The following is a 27,700-nucleotide window of genomic DNA, read 5'->3' on the forward strand; positions in this document are numbered from 1 at the left end:
TCTTTAAATGTGCAAGGAGAATTAATAATGTTCAAATTATATATTCTACTGTAACTGTAATTAGGTGAACATAAAATAATGAAATGGATCAATTGACACATTTCACTAAAGAAAAGGAATTACAGACTGAAATAAAAAAACAATAAGAGAATTTTTTGTGTTAAGGCGGGATCAGCAGTTTTTTTAATTCATGTAATTTTTAATCAGTAACATTTAATGGTTTAAAATAATTATTATTTTAATTTAAGAGGTACAATATTGTCTAAAGACTATTTACTTCACTAAGCTAGCATTCTTATCTTACAAGATTTTTATGTTTTTATGTGACTCTCGAGTGTAGTCAACTTTATGTCATTCTACGAAACATCATTTTGTCACGCACGAAATTATAGTAACGTCCGCAAATTGCTAATTGGAGCATTCCAGTAACAGATAGTAGGTGGCCACCGTGTCGCGGACACTGATTCACACGGGGACTATTATAGGTGAGTCATCGAGTACAGAATCACCTGTGCCTCCGCAACCTGTACAAGTGGAATTTGCACTTATTCCAAGGTCCGACTTATGTTAATGACGATCATTTCTATTCCGATACAGAGGTCATTGGACTAATGTTTGTTTAATAAACTCCCATATTATCTTAGAGTAACGCAACCAAAGGTAATAAAAAAAATAAACATACAGACGAATTGAGTACCTCCTTCTTTTGGGAAGTCGGTCAAAAAAGTGTAACATATTCGCTTTATTTTTTATCGCTTTATTCTTATAAATTATTCTCTTCAATCTATCATATTAACACAGGTGGTACTATATTTATTCCTTACCTAAGTCAGCTTTCAGCGTGCATTTAATAACAGATTTATGTGAATAAAAAAGCTCAGCAAATTCCACACGCGATGTGTATATCGATCGCATTTAATGTAAAGTGAATTTGCAAAATGGTAATCAAGACGTAAAACGCTTCTTCTTGTTTTGTTCGTGATTTATTCTTAACTCTAATGGGGACCTTATTTAACATAATACTTTATGCCCTTATCAGTACATTCAAACTTGTTAATGATTCGTTTAACCAAAATCGGTTGTCAAAAGATAAAAGGCGACTTAAAAAGTGCTTCTTTTATTTAAAACAGAAGCACTTTTTTGTTTTGTGACAGTCTTTGCGTAAACATTTTTGCATGAACAATAATTTTTGAAGATTATTTGATGTTACTGATTAGATAAGGTTTTCTATTTAAATATGACCCTGTTCTATCATGAGGTTCGTGAACGGAAAATAAATAAATTGCAGTAGAGAAGGGATCGTTCTCGGAGAGGCTGAGTTCGTTTTGACCATGTTAATTGCTTCTTAATCGTGTGAATGTTTTGGATGACGAGGTTTTGTTTTCTTTATTCCGTTGTTTTATTTACAAATTGCGGAGTAGCAACAGTGGTCCAATTTGTTATGTTAGGCTGCCGTCTTTGGGCCACATCTTTTTTGTGCCATCATTTCACACAATTGGTGGTCTAATTGTCTCTTAATAAATCTTGTATTCTTGTTAAAAGAACCTTGTAATTCTTTATTTGCCTGCAATGAGGAAATGTCTTTTAATTTAATAAGTGTTTTTATAGTTTTAATTGACACTGGCAATAATAAAATCCATTTATAATTTGTTACACTTTTAAGATTTAAAAACTAAATTAATGCAGCATTTTAAAATGTAGTATTTTGACACAGGATCGCGATAGCAATTTGAATCTTAAAATTTAATGGCTTATTGAATTTTAAATTACCATTATAATTTGTATTTGTGTGCAAAAAGATATCTAACTAATATTATAAATGCGAAAGTTTAGATGGATAGATGGATGGATGTTTGTTAGAGTTTGTAGCCTAAACTACTTCACGGATCTCCATAAAATTCGGCATAAATGTAGAGGATAGTCTGGAAGAACACATAGGTTGCTTGCTTCTGATTTTAATTCCATGCGAACGGAGTCGCGGGCGAAAACTAGTTGAACCATATATCAAAGAAACAGAAAATATACTCTTTGTATGCAATGAATCCTAATCAATGTTTAGAATTGCATCAATCAATTACTATTTCAAATAACCGAATATGTTACACAAAAAACTCTAAACTGCAAGTGTAAAAAGCCGGAAGGTAATATGATATTATAACGACGATGTTATTCATTGTAAGGATAAATACACACCGACAATTTAATGATCTACATTTGCGGTTGGTATCGGATTGCGGGATTCCTTTTTTAGTGGCGGCTTTATAATTTTAAGCAAAGAATACGAGATATTATCTGATTATCATTGATCTCCGTAAGTTACAAATGTAACAATAGCAAGATCGAATAAAACATAGGATTATTACTGATACTATTTAGACAATATTTATGAAAACCAATCAATCAATCTTTTAAACATAGTAAAACCGCCTTAAAAATAATAATTAAAATAACTCTATTTCCAAGGATGTCTATCATATCTCTCCAGTCTATTAAAATCGAACATGTAATTTAAAAAAAATGACCTATCATATTTCGGCTCGCTAACTATATGTATTTCTCTATAATATTTTCATAGGACCAAAGTCTTCTATAAGTTGCATACTCCAAGATTAAAAACATCATCATTTATAAAAAAACATTAACAACAGAAAAACCTTCTCGTATAATTAGTGTCCGAACGATAAATCGTTTATCTCGTAAACCTATCTGTAACGCATAAACAAATAAATGTTCTTCAAACATCCGCGGCACCGCAAAACACAGAATTCCTCAAAGGAATGTCGTGTAGGTCAAATAAAAGAATTCGGCCCTTTAACAATAACATAATCGGATGCGCCGGCGCCGGACGGGCGACCGCCTAACACAATGCCACGAGAAATATTATAAAATAGATGTGGATACCCATGAACGTGTGAAATTGGCGTGATCTTATAAAAAGATACGATATAAAAACCTATGAGAAAGAAATCTTATGTAACTTATAAATTGATAGCTTTTGTCCCATCTATAAAACGGTTAGCAATGTAAACACTAAGATAGTTATCACAAAATTGTTTTCATACAAAATCAAATATAACTATTTGGATTACGTTACAGAATCTTAGTCATACTCTATCATACATCATACTAATATTATAAATGTGAAAGTTTAGATGGATGGATGAATGTTTCGTAGAGTTTGTAGCCTAAACGGGTAAACAGATTTTAATTAAATTTGGTAAAGATGTAGAGGATATTCTAGAAGAACACATAGGCTACTCACTTTAGTTTTTTTTTTTTAATTTTCCGGACGGAGTCGAGGGCAAAAGCTAGTATTGTATAAAGAGTGAAGGCATGATACTTTTAAGATATCGATTGATAATTTTTTATATAAATCAATTAGTCAGCCGTCCCGAAGACATTTACACCCACAAATTTCAAAGCTCGTTAAGCTCTTGGTCACGCTTTGGTCAATAGAGCGCGCTCATGTCCGTTCGGAGACCCAATAACACACTACTATAAAACAAATACCGACTTTAGTGCGATAACAAATTAATTTGACACTAATAATTATTATTAACACTCTATTTGCATGGAATAAAAAAATAAAAAAATAAATTTCCTGCCCGTTCTTTCAGGCCATTCTTTACCAAATTTAGTTGAGTTACGTTTAGTACTTTAGGCTACAAACTCTAACAAACATCCATCCATCTGAACTCACGCATTTATGACATTAATAAATACTTTAATAGAAAAAGATAATATTAATAAGACTGCAACATAACAAATTCAGAGTAGTTAGTTAGTAGTAGAATGGCAAAGATTTCGAAATAGAAGACTGTACAATAATGTTTTCTCAATAATTGCTTAATCAGCGGATGTGAAGATAAGGAAAATAATAGAAAATGCCAAACGTCGCTGAATTGGCTCACTCAAGTATCAGCTTCTCCTGATGCAAGTCGTTTTACGTCGATTCCTTAATTAAAGTGTGTTAACCATCATAATTTTCTGTGTAATTTATTATTTCATGCAAAAAGCTGTAAACTGCAAGCTGCAAGGTAAGCATTAGATGATCAAAAAGTCTAAGTTATTCTTATCCAATAACTTGAAGGCAATTTAAAAAAATTTCCATTAATAATATCTAAATCATCAAACCAAGTGGACCACCATTATAAGACGTTTTGGCAAAACGGCGACGAGCCGTTGCCAAATTAATTGGACATAATTAATAAAGCGTCTAAAACAAACTCCTCCCAGCTCCCGACCGATTTTGTATGTTATACCGTTTTATTTGTTTTGGTCCAACTTCATGTAAGTTCTAAAATAATCTGTAGTTCTTATTACGTACGACATAAGGTGGATAGTTCATTGTACAGTGTTTAACAAATAGCACAAGCTAGTTTATCGTGATGTGTATCTAAAGCTTTTTTGTTACTGCATTCCGGACAAAACGCGCGTTGTAAAGAGCCTCCGACTATACCACCCATTCATGAGGACAGTGGTGACCTATTGAAAATGAACCACGTTGTCATAATAAGGACATTATAATAGTCAAATTATATAAAGATTGTATATGTTTAAATTCTATTTATTGATTAAATCATAATCTCATAGTTCATTCTCTTTATTTTATTGGCTTAAAACGCATTTTAATTCCTTCATTTTGATTTTTTTTTCATAAAGTTATCATCTCGGGTCATCTTATCGTGACATTAAATTGTGATGATTCTTAAAACAGAAAGGTTATTTCTAAATTTATGAACCCTTTTCCGATTTGCTCACTTTATAAATTTTACAAATGTTATTTTCACATAAAATAAGTTTTATTGAGCATTTAATAATCTAATAGTCATAAATTGTTGCGCGGTGGACTTAATAACATAATTTATTATTCATTTAATTTTGTTTTACGATTTGTCAGGTCCACCTTAATATCTACGTCGTAAGGAGCCCACACGCGCGTCCCAGGCAGCCTCTTGTAAAACCGACTTTGGGATTGAACGACACTTGGTCCTTTTGTTATTATGGCCTTGAAGGACCAAATTTACGATAGCTCCTCAAGCACACATAATGAGCGTCAGCGCTACAATTAACACCTCAAGAAACTCAATGAAAATGTTAGAACATTGATTTTGGGTAGATACAACTTTCGATAGGAAGAATTGTCGATTTATGTTTGTGTCCTAAAATTGTAGCATTTAGGGTTCCTTACGAATTTTATGATTATTATCATATAAAAAACAAGTAGCAAAAATTTACCAAACTATAAAGGTTTAATCAAGCGGTTGTGAAAAAAGATTTGGTTTCAGTGAAATATTTAATCTAACGGATATAAAAGTCCTGATTGTTATTTGTTTATATATTTTTATTCATAAATATTTGTATTATTAATCTGAACGCGATTCCAATACACGAGTCACAAAAATTAGAGAAAAAACAGCACGTCTTATTCAACGAATATTTCCTCAAGGTCATATATACAGTACAGATTTAACCTTGACCCTCGTAATTAGTTTCACTAACAAGGTGAAATTCGGATCGAAGCCGGAAGTGAGGTAACATCCGTCACCTGTTTCGCCAATTTCTCATCTATATCCATTGTAGGTATTTTCATGTCTATAAGAATTGGAAATACTCTACATGTGAATATCGAAATAACTGTTAAGGGAGATAGTGAATTATAAGAAAAAAAAAATAAGTATTAAGCTTTTCTTATTTACTTATTTTTTACGTTACTTGATAGTCTTCTAACCATTCATTATCCTGTCCAGTAGAATTTTTTGGGTTAGTTAAAATATTAAGATTTTAAAAATAAAAAAGTATTAATTAGATTTTCTTTACCTCTTAATGGTAAAAGTTCATTCAATAGAAAAGCTTTCACTTTTAAAGAAATATTAAAAGCGGAACTTGTTTATACAAGATCGTACCTATTATGACATGTTTTTGTTCGTAGCCCCGTTTGCTCCGTTCTCCTAATTCGCGGTCTGTGACCTCTACTCATTTCACTGTCTATTCTATTTTTATTCTTTGTTTATAAAACTTGTTCATGTATTTAAATATCGTAGTATTCAAATGTAAGCCAATACCAGAACTAATCGCCGTACCTACCGTACTAATTAAAATTGTATGGTCAAATCCTAAATTAATCTAAAATAATAAAAAAACATGTTGTTTTTATGTGAAAACATTTTAATTCAAAGTCAAGCACATAATTAGTAAATAGGTATCTCGGTTACAAACATAATGCACCCCAAAGCCTCCCTTGACACCTTTTCAATAAATACACTGTCCAAAATGTCGTTTATGATTTTTAAAAGATTTCCAACTTCCAACCGACACAAAAAAAAACAATTTATGGGCACTTCACCCCCGCTGTAACCATTCAAAGCTCAATAATTGTATATTCTTTTACAGTAGTGTGCCGTTTATTTTGTACGGTCGATGAAGGCAGTAACGATTGAAAAAAAAGCATTCAACCAAAATCACAGGCGCCTTTAATCACCCGCTATTGAGATCTATCGCGAGATCAAAGCACGCGCGGGGCCATGACGAAATGACCTTTCAAAATATTGAGGTAAGGTCTATTTTAGGGTTCTAATTGGTCACGCTCGTTCACCTTTTTTGCGGCCGAGCGGATGCTCGTGTCAAACGCTTTAGTATTTTGAGTTTGTTTTGAAAATTCTTTTATCTGATGTATTATTTGCTGTTTCCTTTGTTGGGGTTGTTCATCTGCCTACATCGGGGGGCGATCTGTTGGTGCTGAGGGTGCATCCGTGCTGGCTTTCGCGCAATAATTTAGATGTCAAATACGTTCGTTGTTGTCCGGCGCGGTGGGCGAGACGGGCGCGGGAATCGTTACAGATTATTTATGACTTTGGCAGCTCTTCGGGTATTGTGTGAAGGAATTTCGCGGCGGCTTTGATGAAGAGAGAGTACACACGTTGGTGGCATTTCCGCTAATGTAACGAATAGGATTTTTTGTGCGAGCATTACATAGTCCACTGAGTATGCATTTGGGTTAAATATGTAGGTCTGTCTATATGAGGCGAACCATTAAACGTGCTATTTGTCGTTTAGCAGTTACGTTCTTCCTACAGATTGCAGTTGATAACTTTTACTCAAATAATTGCTTGTATCGTACCACGCTCGCCCGCTGTCCGCCGCTCGATATAGCCACTCGATACGTGTAAATATTTTAACTCATTAAAATATCTTAGGAAATAGTAAATATTTATTGCTAAAATTAACTAAGATAACATTTTCACGTAAAGGTAATTGCAAAAGTTGCCGTATTTATGAAATTATCTCAATAAGTACAGAAATGTTCAACTTGAACAAATCCAAATTTTTATACTTACATTATCTACAACTATTTTCTTAAATTGCTAAGTGTTATCAAAGAGGTTATCCTATATAGGTTTACCTCTATCGATACTCAAACCATGACCGTATAAAAGTAAAAAAAGGAAATAACTAAGGAACTGGTAAATTAATTAACGTACAGGTTTCTTTGAATTTATTTGGTACTAGCTTTCTCCCGCTACTCCGTCCACGTTAAATTAAAAATAAACAAAAGTGATGATATAGTCCATGTGTTCTTACAGACTATCCTCCACATCTATACCAAATTTTATCGAAATCCGTTTCGCCGTTTAGGCTATAAACTCTAACAAACATCTATCCATCTAAACTTTCACATTTGTAACATTAGTAAGATAAAGAAGTATAATTACTAAGCTACTTTGTACTCTATAATGTTACTTTGTCTCATGGTTTTATGAACAAAACATAAGCTATTATGTTTTGTTGTTAGACTAGTTGACAAAAGTTGTCACCAGTTACTGCTGTTTTAAATTCATTTGCGAATAAACGTGTTACAACATGAGAAAATTTGTGTCTTAATTATTCGATACCCGAATGAAATCATGGTGCAAATCAATATGCGTCATTGACGAATATTTGGCCAATTTCACCATTTACATCTACATGTGTAAGTTTTTACTCGAATATGTTATGAAATTATTACGCTCTTACCATAATGTCGATTATTTGACATATTGCGTAATATTTCGTAATATTCTTTTTTATGATTTTTAAAATCAGCTTGACCACGATCCCATCTATAGTTAAGTGGTAATGTGGTCGAAGGATGTTACGCACTCATCATCATCTCCCCTGCCTTATCCTACTCCCGTAGGGTCGGCGCTCCGGGTTTTCGTCCTCCAAAGCACTCTATCATCCGTCATCTCAGTCATCACTCCCTTCTTGATCATGTCACCTTTCACGCAATCCATTCATCTCTTTCTAGGTCTACCTCTACCGATGTACCCCTCCACATTCATAACTAACGTCCGTCTTGTTACATGCGATTCATCCCTTCTCATAACATGCCCATACCACTCTAACCTTTTACTCCTTATTTTCTCAACCACTGGGGCTACTCTCAAACTTCCTCTAATATACTCATTTCGTATCTTATCCAATCGTGTTACCCCACGCACTAATTTAATAAATATCCATTCCCCTTTTTTTAAAGGCAGTAATCTAAAAATTGGTTGGGGGCACTGACGCCGGCAGCTTATTCCATTCTTTTGTTGTGCGCACGAGAAACCTAGTAACCTAGAGAAGTAGAGTATGAACCTAATATTTTTTCATAATGAAATTTTGAACCATTTTTACATAGTAACATATTTAAACTCTAATTAACCAAATGTTAACGGTATTATAACTTTGAACATATTTTTTGTTTACAGTAAAATTAACTTGTTACGCCATTAAGGAAAAGACTTCAACGACCTAATGACATTTAATTCAACTGAAAAATTCAAGAAAAGTTTAAAATTTAAGTTTTAAGTTTTGTCAATTTTGCACTACCGATGCAGTCTCGTCCGACTCATGTCTGATCATATTGTATACGGGAACTGCTTCACCGCTAATCCACACTGATTCCCATTTTTTCGCATTTGTGTGTGTGTTAACAGTCGTTCTGATGTCAGTCACTAGTCTTATTTTTTGTTGCAGTATTTAATGATATTTAGATCACTAAATTTTAACGGATTAATACAGGCTTTCCCCAAAAGACATTCCATCCGGTTAATTTCTTAGTATCGAGAGCGGCGTGAACAGCGACCGTTCGGAGTTCCCTGAAACTAGTCAGTGAACCGTTTATACAGTTAGCTATCAAATAAATTCATAAATTCAATCATTAGAAAAAATATTTGCAACCTTGAATTGCGAAAAGAACAATTACTATACGGTAGATAATTAAGTATATGTGTTGAAAAGAAAAACATTCAAATAAATAACTCTAGTATTATATTACACGTAACTATTTCTAATCTCGTAATTTATTTATACAAAAACGCAATAAATCGATACCGCAATAATGTTAAAGCATTGTTATAAATCCCATTTGCAAATCAAAGCCACATAATTATAATCTTGAAATTTAATCACATTATCACAAATGTTATAAATTTTAGATATTCAATATGGGAACAATTGCCCAGTGTTAGCAGCTGGCGTGGCTTGCGCGCAGACAGGTGTGACACACGGCCGTCACCTTTGCGGCGCTTACATTGTTATCAGATAAAATCACCCTGCATTTGCTGATCGCAGGTGAGATGCCACGTGGTTGATTTCAACGAGAAGTTGTGATATTAGTACTTGGTCCATTCCAGTAACAACTCGTAGACTCCGTAGCATTAACCTGCGAACAAACACTTTAAATTATCAACGTTAATTTAAAATGCAATATTAAAACTGTGTATGTAATGAAGTAAACCGTGACAACTTAGAATACATTGAAAAGTGTGTTAAAGGTCCTCGTAGAATTTTTAATAGTCCCGCATAGACGTATAATCATAAAATTCGAAATAAAAGAGTGCATTTCAACAAAATATCAAATTACTCTTCCGATAAAAATCCTGTCCAAATATTTAGAATCATAAAAGCGATTAAATTGTAATATATAGCGCAATATGCAACACTTCATTTGTATTCACACCGAATACAGGTTATAAAAAGATTATGTTCGTCATTTTAACTTCTTTTGTTAGAAAATTAAAAAGCTTGCGGCCGCTTAGAGAACACGTCACGTACGAATACGCCATAATCTGTGCCTTCTATAAATTAAAAATATACTACTTAATATTTTACAACATTTTTTAACGCGTCAGTGTTGGTAATAATGTCAACGTAAAAAATAAAGTGCCAACAACCTCGTCCGCGATGGACGAGAATTCGCACGGCTTTCCGCAAACCAGGAGTCGATACATTCCTACTCAACGCTATTCATCACATATAACTCACTACATTTGCATATGAAAAGAAATTGTCAATAAAAATCAAAATCGATTTAGTTTTACGATAAAAAAGACATCAAAATCAATTTACGATACGACACTAAATAGCTCTGCCTGTCATAACATGGTCTGTGATGTTAGTGCATAATGCTAACGCCACTTGACAACAAGAGTTTTAAATGACATTAAAAAAGTTTTCATTGAGACAATAGTGGAGTTACACCGAGCCCACAATAAATTCTGACACGATCCATTTATCACGCAAGATAATCATCGGAAGGCTGCGACGATCATTGCACACGGGGTGAAATTCTTTGTCGTTATTCCTAAACATTTATTCACAAGATAATTTGGTATTAACCTGTAATTTATAATGTTACTTACAAACAACGCTCAAAAAATAGATTGTTTAACCTAACATATTACTACTTAAAATATCCAAATAAATTCAATCATTAAGTATTAAGATTGAATGTGAATGGCTACAAAGGTAGAGGAAGACCAAAGAAAGTATGGATAGATTGTGTGAAAGAGGAAATGCTTAAGAAAGGATTGGATTCAGATATGACGGCTGATAGAGATATATGGAAGAACACCAAATACTGTGCCAACCCGGAAGGGAAAAGGGATGATGAAATATCCAAATAATATTATTTATAGAAAGAGACTTTTTTGTTTTCATATGTGTATGTATAGTCAACAAGACATTTTTAATAGTGACAAAATTAAGTTTGATTATTGTATTTGATGATCGGTTTTGAAATCAAATTGCTTGCGTTTCGTAAGAAGTTTTGGCTTGCCATCTGTTCAGTTAAAAGTGTCAGGTTAAGGCAACATCTATTTCATAGTTAAAGTATAGTATTTACTTTTACCTACACACGTAGGTTATATCTGAACACTCGAAACTGAAAGTGTGTAACTGGCTTATGTACAGTTTCCCAGCTACGTTTAACCATTCGTTAGTGTTTTTGGTTAGGTGAACTCTTAAATTGCGTTTCCGAAGTACGTAATCTTAATACTAATGATTCACTAGATAGTCATAAATCAATGAAAACTTAGGCAACCCAGCAATAATAACCAGACAAAACTAGTAGGCATGTTTATGTTAAATAAAGGGTTCCATGTGTATGTCTATTACAAATCCCCTTCCGTGTGCGCTGCGGTTCTTTACAAATGAACTACATTGTCAGCCAGCCAATGGCAGCGCGCGGCTACTTCACACGCGCTCACCGCACTCCATTTCACTTTTACGCCCAATTATTCCATCTATTATTCACAAATAAACATTCTTATTTACGACACATATATCGCCTTGTCCGTTTTATCGCCAATAAAGTATGAAATTGCGCATTAGTAAACCTTTCACATTCAAATGTTATAGTATAAGTGGAGATTTAGTTTGGGCGGGCGTTTTGTGTTCCGAGATGCACTGATGCGATATTTTTATGATCTACGTTAAATGCAATTCGTTCTTCGTGTTATAGCCCTTTGCCACATTGTCTGCTACTCGAGGCTCGTGACCCGAGTGTTAATATAACTTACGATTTTTTGACTTTTATTAAGGATCACTTAAGCTTCGCCGCTGGAATCTGAGACACTTTAATATTCTAACTTAATTTTGTTATAAATCAATGTTATAATTTTCTCAATATATAAATAACTAGCTGTTCTCGTGTGGCTTCATCCGCATAAAATTATGAAAATTTAATTTTCTTGTTTACATGTGTCAAATTATCAATTGCAAATGTCAAGATGACATGACATGATGAGAAACCATGACAACCTTGCTTCCTTGATGTTGGCAGCAAAATATGGTTTCTTTCCCACAGTAGGGTTTTATCCGAAATATTTATTCCTTAAGTTTAATGGCTTAAAAATATATAGCCTAAAGCGTGACGTAAAGTGTAGGGCTTTTGATTATAACAAGAACTATTCAAAAATATGTTGTAATTGCTGACATCTTAGGCAACACATATGTGTTTGTTTACGCTTTATTATAATAGTATAGATTTATGAATATAGTATAGCTTTAAACAATCTGTAACTCAATTTTGTACATATAATTACTTCTGTACAATTAATATATAATTGAAATTGTTTTTAAGGAAAGTAATTAATTAACATTTAATAAACCACAGTTATCTAAAAAAAACAACAAGAAAATGATTAAGGAAGTTACGAAGAAACAGACAAAAATGTGCAAAAAACCTTAATGCCGGGTCGCTTAAACTGTGCGCTGTCTTATTTGGAAAAAATAAACAACCAACTGTTTAGACATTAATTCAACAACAATCAAAAACAAGACAAAGCGAATTAAAATTCGCTTACTTACATATGTAAATACTTATTTCTGATCATCTGTGTAAGTGCAAAAGTACGTTTTGTTGATAAATCGATCTTTATGCTTATAAGACTTGATTATGTGTGAAATCTTTTAAGAATGATATAACGTCTTCATCCACGCAATATTAAGATAAAAAAGTAGCCTATCCGAAACAAACGCGGCTTGCGGACATACAGAAAAGAGATTTAAATGCGATTTTCGTTATTAGCAACGCAAATACATCATCTTGATATTACAAACAGACACTCTATGTATGTATAGATAGAAGATTATCAAAATTATCATATCGATCGATATGTAAAAACATTGCATTCATACAAATTGAGGTAATTTAAAAATGGTTAACAAGTCATTAAAATCATGCATATAAATTATAAAAGCGATTAGTTCTAATTTTATTGATGTAATTAAATGTAGCCAGTAGTCACATAATTAAAATAAGATTCAATAAATTTTTATACAATGTTGAACACGACATAATTTAGTTAATGTGTCACTGCGGACTTGTCGTAAATTAGCGTCGTGTCGGACTGGTTTGTGGACAACGTCCTGACTTAATGGCCCCTACTTCTCGTTTGTTTGATACAAACTATCCCACACTCAACTGAACCTGACCCCTACTTTAATGATACTGTAAATATTTGAATTTAAATACACAATTGAATCAGAACTCATTAATTTTACTACATTAAATAGTGTAGTAAAATTACTACGATTTTTACTTATTTAATAATAATACTAAGGTAGTAAAACTGACTCGTGGTTCTTAGGGCAATATTCTTTATGGATTTTGAAGAGTATGAAACCTTGTTGGCTATACCAGTTGCTTTTTAATTAACTGTTAAAATGATTTTTTTTTAATATAAGTAACAATGTTGGGCAAATAATAAACTACTGCTCAATAATATAATCCAAATATGATTAATGACATATAGCTACATTGGAGGTGACTTTCAGAAGTTTTTAGTTATTAAGGAGGTCGTAAATAAATTAGTTATATTGTTTCGCTATAACAAATTAAGCGATAGTGACACATTAAGCGCACCGCCCCGATACACCGAGACCAAAGTCTCGCCGCTAATGTCTCAATTTCGGGAATAGACCTCCGTCGATAGCAAACACACCGCCCACTAAAGTTCCCCACTGTGTCTGCTCAGTCGCTTGACGACTCGTCACAACCTTCTGATAGCGACGGATCGCAATAAATTAGGTAATTAAGTGACAACAAAACTGTGAGAGATCGCACTGTAGGCGATACGAATACCCCGGGTACGGAATAGCCCCCTGCTGCGGCAAGACCTCACTGAGCGGTAGGCGAAGGTATATCGAACACTCCTGTCACATCACACCGCCTTTGTTCACCCAAATTCGCTATCCCATTTTTGCCCGTTGAGAATGCGTCCGGGGAAAGAGAGGTCCGATCGTCGGCGAAGCCTTTGCGTCGCGTTCATCATTTTTCACGTCTTATTCAATAACTCGCTGCGTAGTCGCCGAGATAGTGATCGAGTTTTGAAATATTTCGATGGGAGAACGATACATTCCCAAGGATATGGTGTTACTTTGCGTGCGGAATGCCGAAGCCGCATTGTTATGGTTAGGTATATGCTAGACTGCACTTCGAGGCCACTTCTTTTTGCCAAAAATGTTTATTTATCGTTCGTGGCGTAAAATTAATTCGTCGAGAACAACAAAGGAGTGAATTATTAGCGTGTAACAAGAGTTTATTTGTCGAAAATACTAACCTCGTTATAATTAAACGCGAAAGTATAAAAACCCGGATGTGTTGCGCGCAAAATTAAAGAACATGAATGAATCATCTAATTCTTTGGTTTACATCGGTGCGCGCATTATGCGACCGACACAGAAGCGTTAAGGCGTTGCGAGGGCCGTGTAATGTCGTTTACTTACAACAATGTAACACCGTATGTTTGAAAACCCTTTGTCACTTAAATAATAGATACCCAAAACTTTGTTTGGTCGAGCAATTGTTGGAATCATTATGCGCAGTCGGCTACTTTAACGGATTAACGCCTTTGTTATGAAAAAGATGAGTTCGAAAACTGTTTATTGAATAGTTTATGAAATAAGGTACAGTTACATCCATTGAGGTGTCCGTGCAGATGTTAATCTCTAAAACAAAGTGGTTAGTGTCGCAAACTGCAAGTTTTTGCGTCGCGTTATCTCGTACGATCTTACGTGTTGGAATTATCGTCACGGCTTTGGTCGAACGAATTTTATAAAAGCTATCTGTAATACGAATGTTGCCTTATTTATTTTTTACTTCAAGGCTCCATTTTGTCTGCTTCAAAAGAAATAAACATGTAATCGTTTAGGATTTTAAGTGTTTAAAAAAATAACAAGATAAAAGATATGCGACGAACCCTTTAAAAGCAATCAATTCCGACCGAAGTATATGTAATAATGATTTGTCGATGTTATTATTGCATTGTAAATACTGTTTCTTTTTGTTTGATTTTTTTATGTCTGCTAATGCAGTTTGCTCGCCTTTTGCAAATTTAGTACCAAATTGCAACGACTCGCATGCATATTTATATGTGTACAACACGTTCGCGGGTCGTTTATTTTTATTCTTTGTTATGAGCTTAATTCTATAACGCTTATTTATTCAGTAACTGTAGTTTTATTGCAATGATTATGTTTACCGGTTGTTGCAATCCATTGTTAAACGTAGACCTCCCAAGTGTGGATAACGCGGTACCTACATGAATTAAGTAGAACACCATATATAAATATAGAGATTAAGGATACTGAAAAGGGGAAAAGGATTATTTGCTATTGTGTAGATCTAACTCCCCTTGTCCTTACCGAGGCACAGTTTGTACTGCTCTTCCATACATTTCTATCAGCCGTCATATCTGAAACCACTCCTTTCTTAAGCATATCCTCTTTCACACAATCCATCCATACTTTTTTCCGTCTTCCTCTTCCTTTGTAGCCATCCACATTCATTCTTAACACTTTCTGGTTTATGTCCCCATCGTCTCGTCGTATAACATATCCATACCACGCTGGTCCTGTTCCATACTCTATCTAACGTCATTAATCGACTCCCTTATTAAGCATATCCTTATTCACACAATCCACACACAGTCTCTTGTTCTTAGGTAGAAGACCTTTGTAGCTATCGACACTCACTCTTATTACTTGCAATTATTAAACTTTACTTGTAAAGCCTTAATACAAATTAGCACTGTCATGTAGACAAGTTCGCAAGTCAAAATAATGTCATGTTATATCAGATTTTTAGTCAATTATCTTCAAAAACATTTTTTATTGGCATGCGAACACTGTTGCCGACGCAGTAGCCGTCAAAAAAACGCTTTAAAAATTAACTTATAGCCCGGGTCCTAAGGCACCTTATTTATTATACAAAAAGGAAAGTATATTAAAAAAAGGAAAATCCATAATGATATTTGCAAGCATATTTGGCAAAGAATGCCAATCGGTTACGGTTCTCAGAAATGACGGATGACTGAAAAAAGAAAAAGCATAAGAAAAGTAAGACGCGATGAACGAAAACGCCGGCGCCTACAATCACGCCAATTTGTATCGTATTCCGCCCACGTCCGGTGGCGCTTAACGTTTAATTTAATAACAATCTCGAGTTAACGAATGGTTTATAATATCACAGCGGCTGATCCCAAAAGGCGCCGCCGATGATCTGAGCGTTCGGTGAGATCAGTCGTAAACAGAATGAGTTTATCCCTTTCAATTTAGTTGAGCTCTAACGTTTTACTGACACGAATGACAATAGTACAATTACAGGATACGTAAAACATTATGATTTATCTGTCTCTTAAATAACAAAACTACAAAATCCCATTTTAATAGTAACTAATACGTCTTACCAATTACTGAAATAAATCTTAAACTCTTCGCGTCGTAAGCGCCGCTTACAATCTGATGGACTTCAAATTAAGTAATTTGGTGTTTAACCGTAGCCTTAGAGCGTGCGCATTCTTCTCACTAAGCTATCGCAGAACTATTTAGTCTTGCTGCAGTAGTATGCGCACCCCCATATAAGCTTATATGGAGGTGGGCACACTACTCGATTTTTAGTTGTACAACTGAATAGTTGAATTGTCGACGAAACAATCGACAATCACACAACGGCTGTGCGATAGTTTAATCAAAGGTTTGCGTTCGCTCTTATCATTAAGGTTGCTGTCACTTATCGTTACTTCAAGGACGTTTCAACATTGGCCCGTCAGTGTATTATGCACCAAAATGTTGTAGAAGTGACTTTTTGCAGTTTTTTTTTCTTATTTATGAGAAAATCTTGATTATTCATTATTTTATCTGTATTATTATTACATTATGTTTTTGAAGATCCTAAATATTCATTTGAAACAATTTTTATATGCAAATGAAGAGAGAATTTAAATGGAAAACGTAAAACTTGAAACTGATGTCATGTTTAAGATTTAAATCTTTTTAAATGTACGGATTTCATTTAATTAGGTTAATCGAAAGCAATGGGTATTTTAATATTAAATAAGTATTTTTACGTGTGCATAGAGTACTTTTTGTGTTATAATGTAAATGTATTGATTGTTTTTGGAAGTGTAGAAAATCAGAACAGATTTCTCATGCTGTTTTATTTACAAAAATAGCGAATTCACTTGATACAAGTTTCAAAAACATGTATTTTAAAATGTTTTGCATTTTTAATGCTTATCTCAAGAGAAGGAAAGCACAACTTACCATACACCATTTCTTTAATAAAAGCGCCACCTATCGCTGAGTAGCTTAACTTCAAGTAAATTATCAATAAAACGTTTGATACATTTTATACTTCATAATTAACATTAATTGTTTTTTGTTATGCATTAATGTGTCATATATTAACCTTTTTATGTTGACAGTTGTAATATAAACCACAGTTCGATGAAAAATAATTGTCAATTCAAAACAATAGATGGCGTTATGTATGCTAATTGTGAATCAAAGACTTGTTTAAATAGTTTTGTACGTTTTTTTTAATTTCCTAATTAAATTCTAAATAATTATTCGTCACTCATTACGAATGCAATAAAAGTGAAGGAAACTATTGATTTAATTATTTTTAAAAGATACTGAAAGTTACTGAAATTGATCATAGCTGTATTTTTAAAGAGTGCACATAGCCATATGAAGTAAACAGTAAATTTCTAACTCGGTATTTAAATAAATAAATAACAAACCTAAAAACGACTGTAAAACAAAAGTATCAAAATTCATTTCCATTCAGTCGTATTCAAGATACTTGTTAATGTAATTTAAACGTGTTAAACCAAAATCTTCATTCAAGACAACGCTAATAAGAAAATTAAGTCAAAGATGGCTATCGAGCGGTCCCAGCTAAAGAGCAAACCGAACCAACGCCCTGTCATTTCTACCATTTTTAAACTTTAAAAAAACAAATGAGACGGACCGTTTATCTCCAATCGGCACCCTGTTACTCGTTCCACGTGAAGGTTAACACCGATTCATTAAAAAACAACGCTTGTAGACCCCCAAAAGACTGAAAAAAGACCATGAGATCGCCCAAAAAGAATACGCTCGGTTACCGAGCGGCGCCTAGCGGGGATTGAGGCGGCGTCTGTGAATGTGAGACATTTACTGCATACGATTAACTAAAAGACATTTATAACGCGAGATGTAAGATATTTGAGGTCTTAAATAAACTAATTATGAATGCCTAAACTCTGCTGTAGATAATTAAATATTTAACAAACATTTACGTAGAATTTTATAACAAGGAAAATTTGGGATAGAAGTAAATTATGCTCATTATTATTTAAAGAAAAAGATCAATTTAGGAAATGTACAGTAAAAGGCATTAACATTTATAAGATTTTTGTACTTTAATAACTACGAGAGCTTCCCTCAAATTATATTCTTTGATTAGACACAATTTTACTGACCTAAAAGAACCAAATCCATTCGTACGTACTTCCGTAGGGAGTAAAAGGGACGTTGAGATGTTAGTTTTGATATTTGGCAGGCGCGGGTTTTGTTGATCGTGCGCTCCGTTCTCCCGAACATAATTTATAAGCGTCGTTTTTGACACAGTCTGGTGTTCTTTATACATGTCTATATTAATATATTGAACTTAAATGTCCTTTTGAAAAATGTTTCAGTTCAAGTCAGATTTACAGAAAAATTAAGTTACTCTTCACTTGTTTTAAATATAATTGATATTGTCATCTGATCCAATTGTTATTTCTAGAGATATATACTGCAATAAAGATTATAACTTAGGACATGTTTACATTACTTAGCCATAGAGGAAAGATTTGTATTTTTATATGTATTGAAATAACTCAAAAACTACTGGACCGATTCAAAAAATTCTTGCACCATTAAAAAGCTACGTTATCACTGAGTAACATAGGCTGTATTTCAATTATTTTTTTTAATACTTGAGGCGAAGTCGCGAGCAACAGTTATCTTATAAATAAGAAACTAATATCCTTTTATATAACCTAAACGAAACTGAAATCTATTGAATCGATCTAAAAAAAGGAAATAGAATAGAATGTGACAAAAAAAAATGGAAACTTAAACATTGATGATCACAAAGACTATTAGCGTTGTGTCCGATCTCGGGCGAGCTCGCCGCCGGTATGTAATCTCAGCTGCCATCACTACGAAAGCGCCAATTAACAACGCATAAACATATGTAATGTTGTTTGTTCTCATTTTTTTGTCGGATCATTACATCGTCATAACGTCAGTAAATCCATTGAGCGACGGCGCAAGTTAAAATGACATCGCCGCGTTTATCATTAGAATCAATTATTTCCCCATTTACTTCTTTGAATGCTGTCGAGCCCTCAATGTTGGCAATTTTGTAAGACGTGTGATCGCTTTTTATGGGATATTAAGAAAATCTGCATCGCACTTAGACTACGTCGAATGTTTAATTTTATGCGTCTTATAATGGCCATAAAATACCGAAGCTTTTCATAGAATCTGTTACACGTGGATGTATGTGAAGAATTCACGGGTTTCTATCGCCGTTTGACATCAAATTGGTTTTATTCTTTTTGTATCGCCGCTTTGAGACAAAAGAAATAAATATCTAACGGCTATTTTGTTCGTTAAAATAAATATTCGGCAAATACCGGAGCTGGATCAGTGACCCCGATTAATATTGCATTTAGTAATTAATTTTTATCTATACTATTATATTAAAACGCAAATACACACTTCTTTGTTGCCTAAGATGTCAGCAATAACAGGATATTTTTGAATAATCCTCTTTTTAATAAAAAGCCCTATATTTGCGTCATGCTTTAGGCTATATATTTTGACGCCATTAAACTTAGGGGGTAAATATTTTTGGATAAAAACCCTAATGTGGGAAAGAGACCATAAGTTGCTGCCAAAATCAATGAAGCAAAGTTGACATATGTAAACCATAAAATAAAATTTTCATAATTTCATGCGGATGAAGTCGCACGGAAACAGCAAGTAGTTAATAAAACCAATGAATATTATTATTATTGATAGACATTTGTTTTAATTATGCGAAATATGGAGTTAAGGCAAATTTAAACATACACTAGTATACTACTGGGAAAAATACAAAACGAATAATACCTCACTGTTCAAAATCAGTCAAGATTGTTAGTTATTAACACGCTTACTGCGTAACAGGCCGAAATCGGCCTGACGGGGTACTTAAGTTGGTACGGACGAAAATAACTATGTCCCTCTCGCTAGTGCGAAGCAATTATTTCGAGTGGATCTCGGGTTTTTGTTTCCACAAAGTTATAGCAATTTAATCTATCCTAGTGATGGTAGGTCTAAAAAGACCTACCACTGGCGGTAATATCATACTAATACATAGTACTACGTAGGTAGTAGATATAGGTAGTAGTATTTTACATTTACTTCTTTTACATGCTTTTATTTTATCAGTCAGGCAAAAAAACTTCCATCTACAACTATACTAAAGTCAAAATAAAAGCCGAAGTAATTTCAAGAACAAAAGAATCGATCTCATTGAGATGGTAATATTAAATGTAACACCTACGTAAAGGTGCGGCCGAAATGAGAGGCAGAGATGTCGCAATTAAGGAATATTACAGTCGGCGTCGCATCCTGTCTGCAAAACTTGCAAAGATGCGATACAAGTTCTGCGAAGGACAATCTATTTTGCTCACTATTTCGCACTGAAAATTATAAGAAAAATTAAATTACATTTTCTTACATTAATTTTTGATCGAAGTCAAAGAGATTAAAGAATATAGAGTGGGCATAGTTTACTTCACTTGAGACATTTTCACATGATTATCACATACGCTATCGATTAATAGCCTCAAAACCACAAGACAATATAATTATTGCTAATAAGTGTCATTAAATAATATCTAAATGTTTACATTTTATTTTGTGAAACTATTTAGTTTTTTTTTATAACAAAGCTTACAATCCTGTAAAATGTTTTATTATTTGTCAAATACCAGGACACGAGTTGACGTTGACTTGACAACAGACATACTACCTTTAGGAGAAAGTACCTGTGAAATTAATTTGTATACTGTGGCATCTCTATGTATGCTTTAAACGTCTTTTATCTGTCTTTATCGCTAGAAATTCTTATTTAGTTTTACAGACATTTTCTTTTCTCCAAGGTGACATTGTCGAGACGTGTTTTGTCTAGTATTGGTTATTATGTGTTGATATTTTGTTCTAACATTTTTCGCCAGGATTACTTTTGTAGCTTTTATTTATTTTGTTTTCTTGTTGATGAACAGTTCTGTATTGTTCTGAGTTATCTTATGAAATTTGGATATGAACATTACTATTAGTTAAAACAAAGACAAAATGGGAACCGCAGTTAAACCGATCGTTTTATTTTATTGCTCCTCGAGATTGTTTTTTAAAAAACTTAGCAAGAGATTCTAATCCAGAAAGAAATTGATTTGTCCACTGCATCGGTGGCTCAGTCCTTAATCACTGGAATTGTGAACTACAGGTCTTAGGTTTGAATCGCGGCATGTACCAATATGTTTTCTATTTTATTTATTCATCCGACGTCCTTATGGTAAAGGAATAAAAGTAAAGTGAACCCTCACCAGGGTAATATGATAGACTATGGCCTAGTCACTCCTAACCCTCCCTAACAGTGGTAGTGCCCGCTTTAACATCGTAACGCGAATGGGCCGGCACCCCCGGTGTAATACCACGACCACACAGAAGACAGGCGTTAGTGGAAGCAATTCCGTGTTTCGTCTGATGAGTGTGGTGCCGGAGGCCTAATTTAAGTCCCTTACCCCTTACCACCCTTTTCTCATAAGGAGAGGATGGGAAGAGGAAGTGGATTTAACAGTGGAGGAGATGCATAGAAAGGGTAAATATCCTTTTTATGTGCGTCTCCTCCTCCGTCGGATAAGGGTAGGCAACGCATCTGCAATTGCGGATGTCTATTCGCAGCTGTCGCATCGCCATTTTGGAGGATTCAGGAGGCCACTTGCTCGTTTGCCACCTTATGTTATAAAAAAAACTTATTTTTAATATGTTCGTCCTAGTTCTTACAAAAAAGCTCACTTCCAAAGCTCTATCTTTGTCAATGTCAATACTATCATATCATACTAATGTTATGAATGCAAAAGTTTAGATGGATGGATGGATGTATGTCTGTTAGAGTTTGTAGCCTAAATAGCTGAACGGATTTAAATGAAATTTGGTATAGATGTAGAGGATAGACTGGAAGAACACATAGGTTACTTGAATTTGTTTTTATTTGTTCCACGCGGACGGAGTGGCTGGCGAAAGCTAGTAAATAAAACAACACACGGTACAAATTTTAACGATATATGGAGCCATAGGTTAAATGTTGTTATGGTTTGCAATATTTCATTTGTATACTTCAAAAGACAGCTGCCATGTGCCGCTCTATAAATTAAAAACAAAAAACAGTTCGTATTAATTATAAACCGATGACATCATACGTGATTTGTAGCAAATGTGAGTTTGAACTGCTTAATAGTTAAATTCACCTAGTGTCTTTTGTTAAACTGGGTAGACAGGTTGGTGACCGAATTGGCAACATCGCGAAGTTGTACGTGAAAGCGTGTAGGTATTAATTACTATTTATTTGGTTCGCAATGTAGTAACAAAAATAATAAACAAAGTCAATAGGTCGACCGTGGGCGTTAGCTGGCCTCTCGTTATCCGTCTGCGACCTGTTAGATTATCGTCTATTTTAATACTTTATTAGAATCTTGATGTATATTTCTTCAAATTTTCGTTTAACTGATAAAAGTTATCATATTTTTATGTGTCTACAACCATTTATTTATAATGTTTTAGTATAATTCGAATAACTGTAATTCGTTGACATAAGGTGGCAATTCTAAGACAATGTATTTAAGAATAAATCTTATTATTTTTAGATAACCTGACTTAACCCATATCTAATTCTATTACTCGTATTAAATTCAAGATATAGTATACACAGTGTTCAGGAGTTCCCAAGAAATTATGTTCTAATTAGGCAGTAACATGTAGAAACTGTGAGTTAACACTTTAATACTATTTATCATCATCTCCCCTGCCTTATCTTACTCCCGTAGGGTCAGCGCACCGAGTTTTCGTCCTCCAAATAACTCTGTCATCCGTCATCTCAGTCATCACTACCGTCTTGATCATATCACCTTTCACGCAATCCATCCATCTCTTCAATACTTACCGTATTGGAATAAAAAATAATACTAAATTATAACTAAAACGCTAGTCTTTGGATTCCTCTAGGAAGGTTAAAGTTATAAAACATTTTGATACCCTATTTACCTATGGTTTTTTCTTAACTCCGATACAACGAATTCTGCTATTCATAAAAATGTTCGCTTCTAAATCTCCATTTTATATAAATTTTGAATACTATAACTGTAAATTTTTATCAACGGCTTTTATATAGATAAAGAAAATTATGTTTAAAAAAGGATATTTTAAAAGTCAATAAAGCTTCCACACGAATTTAGAGATACTTAATATCATATCATTTTATCCGATGAAATAAGGAATTGATACGATCAATGAAGTAGGCGGAGACAATGTCAAAGATTACAAATGTTTTACAATATTCCAAAAATCAAATAAACGACCTTTACCAAATGTATTTAATATACCAATTACACAGACTTCGATTACTACTAAACTATTCATTGATCAATTTTAAAACTCCCTATTTACAAATATTAATTTACAAGCTTTCGCCCGCGTGGTATTAAAAAAAACAAAAGTGAGTAGCCAATGTGTTCTTCCAGACTATCCGCTTCTTCTATACTAAATTTCATCGAAAGCCGTTCAGCCGTTTAGGCTACAAACTCTAACAAACATCCAACATCGCATTTATAATATTAATATGATTAAAGTAAGAGAAAATAAAAATTAACAAAAAAAAATAAATACGTGATTTAAGTTAGAAATATGCAAATAATGCACAATTGAGTAAATTAAAAATAATATTATTATAGATTTAATTAGTTTAGTCATAAAAATTAGTTTCAGGTCACTGGCACGATATGGGCGGTAACTATAACACATATTTAATAGGCATAACCGGAACATAGCCTTGAAGACAGTTCAAAAATCTTAAGTCATTAAAAAATATATCTCATACGGCCGGCTAATCTTTGATGTGAGCCAGCTCGCAAATCAAATATCCAAAGGATATTAACATCCATTATTTTGCATATTATTGACATTTACTACCACACTGTTTTATTTATTCATGTCCAGAGTTATTTGGGAAGTTATTTTTTCAAGTTGTCCACATAAAAATGTTGGATGGAAACAAAACGAAGTCAATATTTATGGCTGGTCCGATGTGTGTCAATTTGAAATTTATATTGCCCGCCGCTGATTTAGCATTGGATGCTTTGCCTTTGAAATATGTTCTTTGTGACACAACCATTGGCTTTATACAAGGATAATGAAACGTTAGCATAACTTATTGTATGAAAAATAAACGAAAATGAAATGAAAATCTTCTGATACACTCAGCATTTAATTATACTTAAATGCTTGTAAACAATATTATTCGAGGACCGATTTTTATATTATGTTAACTACTACTATTAACTACTTTTGAATAACATAAAGCTTTATTTTTTGATTCAACCACGCTTACCCAATGCGGGTTGGTTGACTTCACAGTCTTTGAATTTCCCAATTTCACATTCAGTTTTCAAATTTCCACACATATTTTTAAACAACACGCCATTATTAAAGACTTTAAATAATATATCACAAACGTTGATACACGATTTCTACGCAAAAGTTCTGAAGCAAATTTCGAAATAACGAATGTTGTAACAATATTCGCCTCGATCCTTTATCTCACAAAGGCTTGCCCTCCGACCCGTTACCTTTACCGTTAATTATCGAATTTTTTATTCGAATGCAATAACGGTCGCACCGTGAGACGATACGTGACGCACACCGGCTGAGGATTCACTCGAGACATTGTTATCTCACTTCACAGAAACCGTGTCGTTTTAAGGATAACAATTTAGGCTCTGCAACTATAGTGTTAGACCCCGGGTTTTCCCGTTCCAAATTAACACTAAAACAGATAGCATACCGGTAATTGGAATCTCTCTTATGACAATCCAAAAAAATTATGTGAGAAACTATAAAATATTTAAGAATTAACGAGGTTTAAATTAACAGGTACAATACAAACATTCTTAACTCATTGTTGACCCTATATACTGTCTTTTACCAACTTCAAAATCATCATAAACCCGTATTTTACAAGAAAATCATTAAATGTACCTATTGTAGTACATCATTCGAGTATACTTATAGCACAATTATTCGAGTACATTTCCTTATTTTCCATCGCAAAAACAATAACTTAATCAACTTACTGAATAATGGAATTCAATAATGACAAAAATTAAGATTAATCGAATACAATTGTAAAAAAGTACTTTTCAATTACACGGCACGAGAAAAAGTTTTTTACGTATGATTCGTTCTGTTGATGATATAAATGGGCATAGTCGTTATACAGGGTGTCTCGATGTTCCGTTACATCGTCAACGCTTGCATCATCCCGCTAATCGAAAATTCTCAACATGTTATCTTAAATTTCAATCCTCAACACAGTGAATCATGTTAGCCGAAATCCGAACTTAAATATTGCACGCTCCTGTATAAAGAAAGTACTTTTACCTTTTGTTTTTTAGCTTTATCTCACATCGACATTTATTGACTCATCTTGTTTTAATAATCGAATTTTATTGTTCATCAATTCACCTTTGATGACGTCATAAATGAAAATGCAATCAAAATTGCATATACTAAAAACATTACATACAAATTACTGCTCAAAATATGGTGATAGTAAGAAGAGTGAGTTTTAGTAATAACTGTTCCGGTGCGGCTTCATCCGCATGAAATCAACCAATTGCAAATATCAAAATTACCTATACCATAATAACCTTGCTTTCTTAATGTTGGCAGCTTGTAGTTTCTGGTCTCTTTCCCACATGAAGGTAAACAGTGGTAGAGCCCGCTTTAACATCTTCGCACGAATGGGCCGGCTCGCCCGGTGTAATACCACGACCACACAGAAAACAGGCGTGAAGTGGAAGCAATGCCTCGTTTCGTCTGATGAGTGTGGTGCCAGAGGCCTAATTTTAGTCCCTTTCCCTTTCCACCCTTTTCTTAAGAGGAAAGGATGGGGAGGAAAAGTGGATTTGACGGTGGAAGAGACGCATAGGAAGGGGAAATGTCCTCTTTATGTGCGTCTCTCCGTCAATTAAGGGTAGGCAACGCATCTGCAATTGCAGATGTCTATGGGCAGCGGTCGCTTCGCCATTTTGGCAATTTCAGGTGGCCGTTTGCTCGTTTGCCACCTTATTTTATATAAAAAAAGGTTTATTCTAATTTACTTACCCGCGAAGTTCAAAAGCGTGAAAACATATTGCCCAAAGCGTGTCGTAAGTGGAGGGGTTTTTTTAAAGCAATAATTATTCAAAAATATGCTGTGATTGCTAACATCCTACGCCATAAAGTGTGTGTTTACGTTATAATATATTATTGTAGTATAGATTAGCACGCTCAGAAACTTTAACCATATAGGTGTTACTGATCTGTTCGTTGGCTACACTTAATGTTTATTTTTAAATTTTAAATTAAAATTTCTACCTTCACTTTTTCTTTTTATATTACTTTTAGCACATATTCCGTATACCTTATTTAGTTCAACGTCGTTTTTATCGTATTTTATTTGTTTATTTATTATTTGTTACATTTCACGAACTAACCCTCGACTTACCAATACGTGCGGTGTGGGATACAGTGAAAAGTAGGTAGATTCTAGTATGCTAATCGATTTATTGAATTATCATAATAATTAATTATATCTTTCAACGCGATATAAACAATAGCTGTAAATAATATTCTCTGATAGTAGATAGCTTCAGTTAAACTGCGTATTTTGAATAAACAAGATCTTGTTGGAATTCTTTTTATGTTTTTTACGAATGTATCACGTTTTTAATTTTCCATTTTGATTTGCAGTACAATAAATGTGAACCTTGCAATTATTAGGAGAATTTAATTTTTTTTACTTTACTTGAATGAATGAATTTAATTTACTTGTCACATTAAATTTAGTAATGTTTTATTAATAATTCATAATATTTATATACTAAAGTCATTGATGCATACCCCAATATCCTATCAAAATCAATACGTTTCACAATAAAGTCTCCAATTACGACGATAATATTACTTGCTATTTTTAAAATCTTGTTCTATCTACAGCACCATGAATCACGTGTTAAGTCCAAGGCATACAGCGCACTAACAATACCCATGCACAATACTTCTTAATAAAAAGCGCATATAATTCAACTTACACCTTCACGACTACATTCAACGGCGATAAGATTAAAATATTAAGTCTTCAGAGATCTTAATGGGTGGTGGAACTGAGTGATATTTCTTCTCGCCTTGTGCGATAGGCCGTACAATAGAGGTTCACTCCGCGCTTGTTGACCTCTAGGGTTGGCACTATGAAAAAAACTTAGAACTACAATAT

The sequence above is a fragment of the Papilio polytes genome, unplaced genomic scaffold, assembly GCF_000836215.1.
Source record: "Papilio polytes unplaced genomic scaffold, Ppol_1.0 DF823879.1, whole genome shotgun sequence".
NCBI lineage: Eukaryota > Metazoa > Arthropoda > Insecta > Lepidoptera > Papilionidae > Papilio > Papilio polytes.